The sequence below is a fragment of the Pseudorasbora parva genome, chromosome 24 (assembly GCF_024679245.1).
Source record: "Pseudorasbora parva isolate DD20220531a chromosome 24, ASM2467924v1, whole genome shotgun sequence".
Lineage (NCBI taxonomy): Eukaryota > Metazoa > Chordata > Actinopteri > Cypriniformes > Gobionidae > Pseudorasbora > Pseudorasbora parva.
The window spans coordinates 8,088,652-8,096,561 of NC_090195.1; positions in this window are offsets into that span (position 1 = coordinate 8,088,652).

Consider the following 7,910-nt stretch of genomic DNA (forward strand, 5'->3'; position numbering starts at 1 on the left):
ACATGTTAAGAGTTGCAAGTTGTATTCTGGGTCATCAAGATGTAACTTAATGCTAAAATAATTATTTCCATAGTGATTTGGGCCAATGAAAGGTCAATAATATGTAAGAACTCTCTTCAATACACTGTCGTTGCTTCAGAAAAGCATTTGTGGTTGCAAATGAAGAACTGAGTCTACTAATTTAAGCAACATGTTAGTGCTAAATCTGTGTGTCTCGGTTAAACTGCTATTGTGTAAGTGAGTGGGTCCACATGAGGGAAGGACCACGTAAAAGTATAACCGTATGTACAGGACAGTGACCGAGCAACCAATCGGCTTCATGAGAAAGCAATGGCATTCACTCAAGTGCTGCCCCCTGCCCCTCCCGACTAAGTCACTCTGGCATAATCAGCGCTTTGTGCTGGCTGAGGAATCCGGGACAAAAACGCAAGACTCAATTATAGAGAAGGTCCGAAAAAGACTGTTACCGCAGCAACCACAAAAAGCCTTTAAAGGCAGACGGGATCCTAACCGGTGCTGCAGCTTTTGTATGCTGCGTCACACTGCTAACGATGCCACCCTGTTAGCACTTGAGGAACCCATAGGCCAAAACCATGTGCAGTCATAACTGTGCCAAAGCAATTCTAAACTTTCTAAACCTTGAAAAGATATTCTAGAGTTAGTTAACCCAAAAATTTAAATATGGTCAATAATTACTCACCCTCACCTGACATGCGTTTATCTTCGGAAGACAAATTAAGAACTTTTTAAGGAAATCGAAGGGCAAGTGTAGCATTTTAATCACTTAAACGTGCAGTATGCAACTTTTGGCCACTAGGGGTCACTCATTCAAAATAATAACAACAGACGTACTTTGATGACGTCGGGAAAGTGCGTGGGCTCATGGGAATTGTTGTCATTATTGCCACTGTCAACCAGCGAATCTGGCATCTCCAGCAGAAAACATGTTCACTGACAAGGTAATTGTTATATTACATCTCTATTATTGTTAAGTTTAGTTACGGCTTTTCACTTTATGTAATGTCAATCTAATGAAATAGCAGCGAGCTACCGTTACTTAACAAACTTATCAGTAACGTTAGATAATGTGCGAGACAGAAGGCGTTTCTCAATGTCAAGGAAGGATCCTCGGAAGCCAGAATTCTAAAGATGCCACGTCATCGACATCCGACGAAGGACTGTTCCAATGTCGAGGATCCTCGGAATTCAACCAAGGACTGAGGGTGCGTCCGAAATCGCGTACTATGTGAGTAGGTACTACATTTGAATTAGAACGTACTTCGCGACCGTTAAAAAAGTACGTTCTATATAGTATGAATACGGGTAGTATGAATGGAGTCGGACGTACTACATGCGCCATGATGGAATTGTCACGTGATAGACGCCGTCATGACAGCGCGGAGATTTAAAGAGCCCATTCCACCGACTGCACACATTCGCCAGCGATGTTTTCAGATCTGCTTCGCTTTTATCTGCGTTTTTACATCGTTCGAGCTCACAATCCAGAGGAGGCGTCGGTCAGCTCCTCGCAGGTCACGCCTACGTCGAGAGCTTGTGCGGAATTTCTCAAATAATGCAAGTATTATAATGTATTTAGCTTTTAAATATTACCTCAGAAACAAATGTGTGTGCGTGTCTCTATTAATGGAGCTACAGTGGTCCCTAGAGGCGACACCCACCAACCACTGGCACAACGGCTTAGGCTGAGTGTGAATTTGTGTGCCAAACATTTGAAATTATAGTTACATATCACATATTTGAGCTTCATGTTTTACAAATTATTTACTTCAAGAGTAAATCCAAAAATTACCGAGATCGTAGTCTTCATCTTGTACACACTTTAAAAGAAACATATAACTTTAACGTTATTGAACTATTTTAAAGTGATGCCCTATAAATGAGATTACTAGTTATCAAAGTCCTTTTAGATCTTTTTGAAACCTGTGAAAGTTACCTTACCGAAGCTGCTTAAGTTAAACTTCTTTCCTCGTGATGACACTATAATAAAAAAACATTTTAATACCTTTCCTTTTGGTGGTGTTTAACGCTATGTACGGCAAAATTATGTGATTTTATTTTAAGCTTTGTATCCTACGAATCCATTTGAAAGTTAAATACACAAAAATAAAGCAAATACATTTTAATGGTGTCTGGAGTGTTTTTTTCTCTATAGTGCAGCACTCATATTCAGAGTAAGACAGCATATTTTTCAGATACACGTGCAATTAGCTCGTTTCAAAAACCAGCAACACATACAGAACGCTTTAAAAAAAATACTCAAGGCCATATATTAGCAATTTACCACTGACAATATAGCTACTATAAAGCCCTAGGAATTAAGTGTTTTGTAATATAACTTGCTAAACAGCATGACGGTGAATTTACAAACAAATGAAAGGAGACACTGTATCATTTGATTTCTTTATTATCATCATTGTTTAGCAATTAACGTTATTTCTAGTAGCCGAAGGAATCTTTTCTTTCTCTCACTTCTTGGTTAAAACACGGGTGGGTGTTCATCAGCCCCTGCAAAATCAACACAGAGATTAACATGTGATGAACCATGGTCAGTTTATTAATGCTAACGGTAACGTACATGGACAAGCTGAGGTAATTTAAACTTGTTAACAGCAGTTTGCTGTGTAACCAACAACATTTTGATAATATCAACACTGGTAAAGGAGAAATACATCGTTTTAATTTACTGAAGTTGTGTAATTATCTCATTAAACTGCTAAACAACGAACGTCTTTGTTTTGTGAAAACAGTGCTATCGGTAGCTGATTTACATTAGTCTACTAATAATGATAAAACTATAATTTTTCTGAATTGGCTGGAAAAGGACACCCTTACTTTACATCATATAAACTTCTAACAAGACAGTCGTTTACTTATATGATGTTAAACAAATACAATTTAACCACAAATAAACAAAAAATTGTTTATAAAGTACTTACACTTGAAAACAGCTGCATCTCCGTTTTCCGCCATTTTCAAATATAACGCCAGCTCCTCTCTCCCGTGGCATCATGGGATAGTAAAGTGTCCATCGTATGCGCACTTCATAATCTCGCCGGAAGTAGTATGCCATCCGGGTACTTTTCGCATACTGTTTTTCGAATTCTATGAATTCGGACATACTACTCTGCTCGCGTACTGTTTTTCGCATACTATATAGTATGGAAGTACGCGATTTCGGACGCAACCTAAGTCCTTCGTTCGAAAAATATGTCATTTACAGGAAAGGATGCATATGAGTAGCCTTCGCGCACTTTGCGTTCTAAAATCACCCACAATCCTATGCGCGCAGCTTTGCTATCAGACGTTCCCAGAGTCGGACTTGGAGCGTGAACGGGGCAAATATGCTTGTATCGGGGTTTGTAGATGGGAAGGAAGGAGGCGGGAACCGGCAAACGTTCAACAACTTTATAATAGCCCCCTCACGGGCGACTGCCCGCACACACATAATAAAACATAAACAAACTATAACATAAAGTCCAGGCCTAGTCCTTCCACGCTCCTCCAATTATACTCTCGTCACTGCCGTGAGCCGAGACCGGTGTGGCGGCGATCAGCTGCCGCTCATTATCACTCCACGGACCCTCACCTCGCTGCTTGCCACAATGCTTTTATTTACGTTACCAAACATTTGTTATAACCGTAGTAAATATAAGTAAAGTTTAACGTTTAAATACCGGTACAAATTACTACTGTATTGATATATATATATATATATATATATATATATATATATATATATATATATATATATATATATATATATATATATATATATATATATAAAATAACGTTACACATAACGTTATTGATGGCCAACGGACCTTTTCACTGACGTAATGACGCAATGACGAGCACTTGCTAGCCTGTTCCATTTACGTGTTCTCCGAATGCTAAAGAGGAGCCTCACCTAGCCTCTGAAGGAAGTGACTTTGAAGGATCCGTCCTTCCAAGGAAGCATCCTTGACATTGAGAAACACCTAGAATGTTGTGCGGGCGGTCGCTATGCCAACATACCTATAAGTTGGTAGGCTATGTTGACATATTAACCGCGCATCATAATTTGAGTTACTCAAATTATAGATATGTTGACATGGCATCCGCGATTGTCGAACATTCTGTATATCAACTCTTCAATAAGGAAATAAATTTCAATTTAGTTTATCATTACCAACATAAAACAGTAAATGAGAGAACCAGCACCAGCAATACGTTGTTTATTGGAACACGCGCTGTGTCGCTCCCCACGTTCATCAATCATTCTAATAAACATTTATTTTGGAACTCAGAGATATATGAATAAGTAGATCATTATTAAATCGATATTATATGTAGCTAGTATTAACATATGATAAAAGTGACGGTCACCTTATATTAATTGACCAAGATAGTGGCATATTACCTTATGAAGCTAACGTTACTTTCTCCAGCTACATATAAAACCAATAATAGCTAGTCCATCTGCGTTTTACACGTGACATCATCGTGTCACCAAATATACGGATAGAAATACTTTTGAATCAGTTTTTAAAAAAATAGCTCTTTCAGTCTCCAAAAACAGAGAATCCGCCTGTTTGAAAAGCCGATACAAAATGTATAACATTACATATTCAGCTAAACGCGTCTCAATGTGGTCAAGATCGCTATGCAATATGCAAACATACAGCATGTTATGATTATATGATTATTATGTTAGCTGAATGGTTACTTAAATGACCTGTTTATTAAAACGCAAGCGAGATCAGCATCTCTCTGCAGTCCGAGCTTGTCACGAAGATTTCGCCATCTTTCAAAGGCTTCTCCAAGGTTTACACGTCTCTTGCTTCTTCTACTGTCCCAAAATCTTCTCGGGTCATTTTTTTCACCCGTACGTTTGCGCTTTGTTGAGCTGGCAAAACGTACAGGCAAAGAGTAGTCATGATCCATTATCATACAGACTTTTTTATACGGGGGTTCCCCTTATACTGTCTGTCAGTGTTCCTCTTTGAGTTTGGCGGTTCCGCCCATAGGTTCCGCCGAGTTCGCAGGAAGCAAGACGCAAACGTGGATATGACGTGAAAGACTGGCGACATAACGGAAATAAAGACACGGTCCGTGTCTTCGAATTAAAATATTAATTTCTCTGGATTTAGAAGTTAATTGGAACTGTCGGGATAATGTAAACACACAACTTTAAAAAATATATAACATAGATATAGTGATCTTTTATATTTTTAATGCTGAAACATTACATATTGTGCCTTTAATTATGTTCGCTTGACAAAAGAACATGCTAATTCATGCTAGCAATATGTTCAAATCAATCATGTTAGTAATAGCAACATGTTTATTCATGTTAAAAATGTGCTAATTCATGCTAGCAATATTTTAAAACATGTCGCTTCATTAACAGCCTATGCAACTACCATTTTCAAACCACATAAAGTCAGCAAAGACATCTTTAAATTAAACCGTGTTTATAAAAGATTAATCTCAACACGTGTTCACGCAACAGTGTCTGCTCTCGCATCAACACGTCACACTTCGTGGTGCTCTTGTGAATGCCTTTACACTGTAAAAAATTATTTAGAAAAAAAGTTAGCCTTTATTTTGAGTTCATTGAAATGAACTGAAATGAAGTTAATACAATGAACATTTTTTGAGATTCGACAACCTTTATTAAAATATTATTAAAAGATTTTGTAAGCATATTGGGTAATTGTGTGTGTTTTATTTCTGATGATGCAGTGAAACATGCCAAATAGTGCAATTTTCATGATTTATCACATTTTTTATGTGGTTCAGATACAATAATATTTTGAGTTTCTATTTATTAAACAAATTTATTTCATTGTATCAACTCAATTTTTTTATTTCAATAAACCAACAAAAACAACATTTTTTTTTACAGTGTACCTTTCTGGGGCTTGAAAGTGGTAGTTGTCAATGGAGACACAAAGCTCTCAAATTTAATTTAAAAGATCTTCATTTGTGTTCCGAAAGATGAACGAAAGTCTTACGGGTTTGGCACAACATGGGCTGTTTAGCCTATTTGACACAGTTTTCCACTAAAAATGGAAAACTTTTTATTCATTTTTCGTCATTTATTTACACAACAACTGCATTTTGGGGTTTCAAACTGCAGGTTTTTGAATACTATAATGTTGTCGTCTTGGTGTAAATGTGTGATGTAAGATACGAGCATTGTTAAAAGTTATGCTTCACAGAGCTAAAAGTAGATGCCTATTGACTTTATGTCCTAAAAAACATATAATAAAGGTGGTCAGCTGTGGAGAGGCATGTTGCAGACCCAAAAACAATAAAGAACAAAAGAAGTGGAAACAGCCTGGAGTTCATTAGCAGATCACCCCAGTTCCTCAGGCTGAGTCTCGCTGCAACCAGCCTGGAATGAACAGAGGGGGGAGAGGATGAAGAACAAAGATATACTGATCCTCAGACAAGCACGCTTGGAGGAATTGTGACTGCTGATCACCATGGAATTCAATCCTCGCCGGTGAGAAAACAGGCCTGATGAAAGATCAGCGAGAGTATGTGGGCGAAGATTGTTTGTGTTTGTGTGACTCTCCAGCCCAATGGGTTCAAGCTAAAAAGCTGATCAAAAGCTGCCCGTTTTTTCTCAAATCTGGCTGCGTTTGCTGTAGGAATGCATTAAAATGTTTTGTCTGTGCTCAAATTGCCTCAGTTTTCTTTCAACCAAAGCATTTCATCAATTTAAATGTATATTACACATTATTACGATCATTATTGTAGGTGAAAGATTGAAAAGTGGGCTTTAATGAGAACCACAGATGGTTTATAGCAGCGCTCCCAGTTTAAATTTCCCTGGATAGAAGCTGAAACCATGTGTCCGTGACATCTGAGACTTCCTCACATGCCTGTGGATATTTTTTTTTTTTTGCACAAAGCTCGCATTCCCTGGCCGCTCAGACTCAGAACGAGTTCAGTATTGATTCTTCTTCTTTCAAATCCAAACCGGTGGCCTCTACAGCCGTCTCAATTCATCCCCCAGATAGTCAACTCTGAAAGGGAGGGTTCTCATGCTGCATGCTTGAATGCCAAAGGTTTTCATTATTAATTGAAAGGAGTTTCTGTTATAGTACCTTCCCGTTAATCTAAAACAGCTGGATTTGAGTTGAGAATCATATGTTGTCTTTATAAAGCCTAAAGTATAGTTAATTTTCTTATGCACTGACACCCAAGCGGACGAAGGTGAATTTGTAGCAAAGTGAGAGCATTTCTGGTTGGACTATACCTGTAGCCTAAACTGTGCTGCAAGTTTATGACATCAGCTTCTGAACAATGAAGGCCACATTTCTCCAGCATGATGTGAACCCTCTCACATTTAGTCAGCTTATAAAAGAGAAGGTAAGACTTCCTCTGTTTTACAACCAATTAGTCAAAAGTTTGTTCTATTAATAGGCGGAAAACAGCAACAGGCCTGAATATAATCGTCCCGGACTTCATAACAGGCCCATACAGTGGAAAGCACTCATGGGGAATGTTTCATAGGACTAAAATATATATTTAATAAATATAGAAAATAATATTTAATAAAATATCTTAGTTTAAATCTCTAGTTTAAAGGTGCCCTATGAGTTAAAACAATATTTTAAATTGTTCTTTGATATCTACATGATATGGGTATGTGTCTTATTTAAAGGTGCGCTATGTAGTATTTTTGCAGTAAAATATCCAAAAACCACTAGGCCAGTGTTATATATTTTGTTCATTTGAGTACTTAAAATATCCCAAATGTTTCCAACTATTTGTAAATTGTGAGAAAATTGCTATTTTAACTAAGGAACGGGGCGTGTCAGCATAGCGTTTGAGGGAATCGCCTGTCAATCGCGTCATATCTGCGCTACCCTCGGTTTTATTCTGCAGAAACGCTT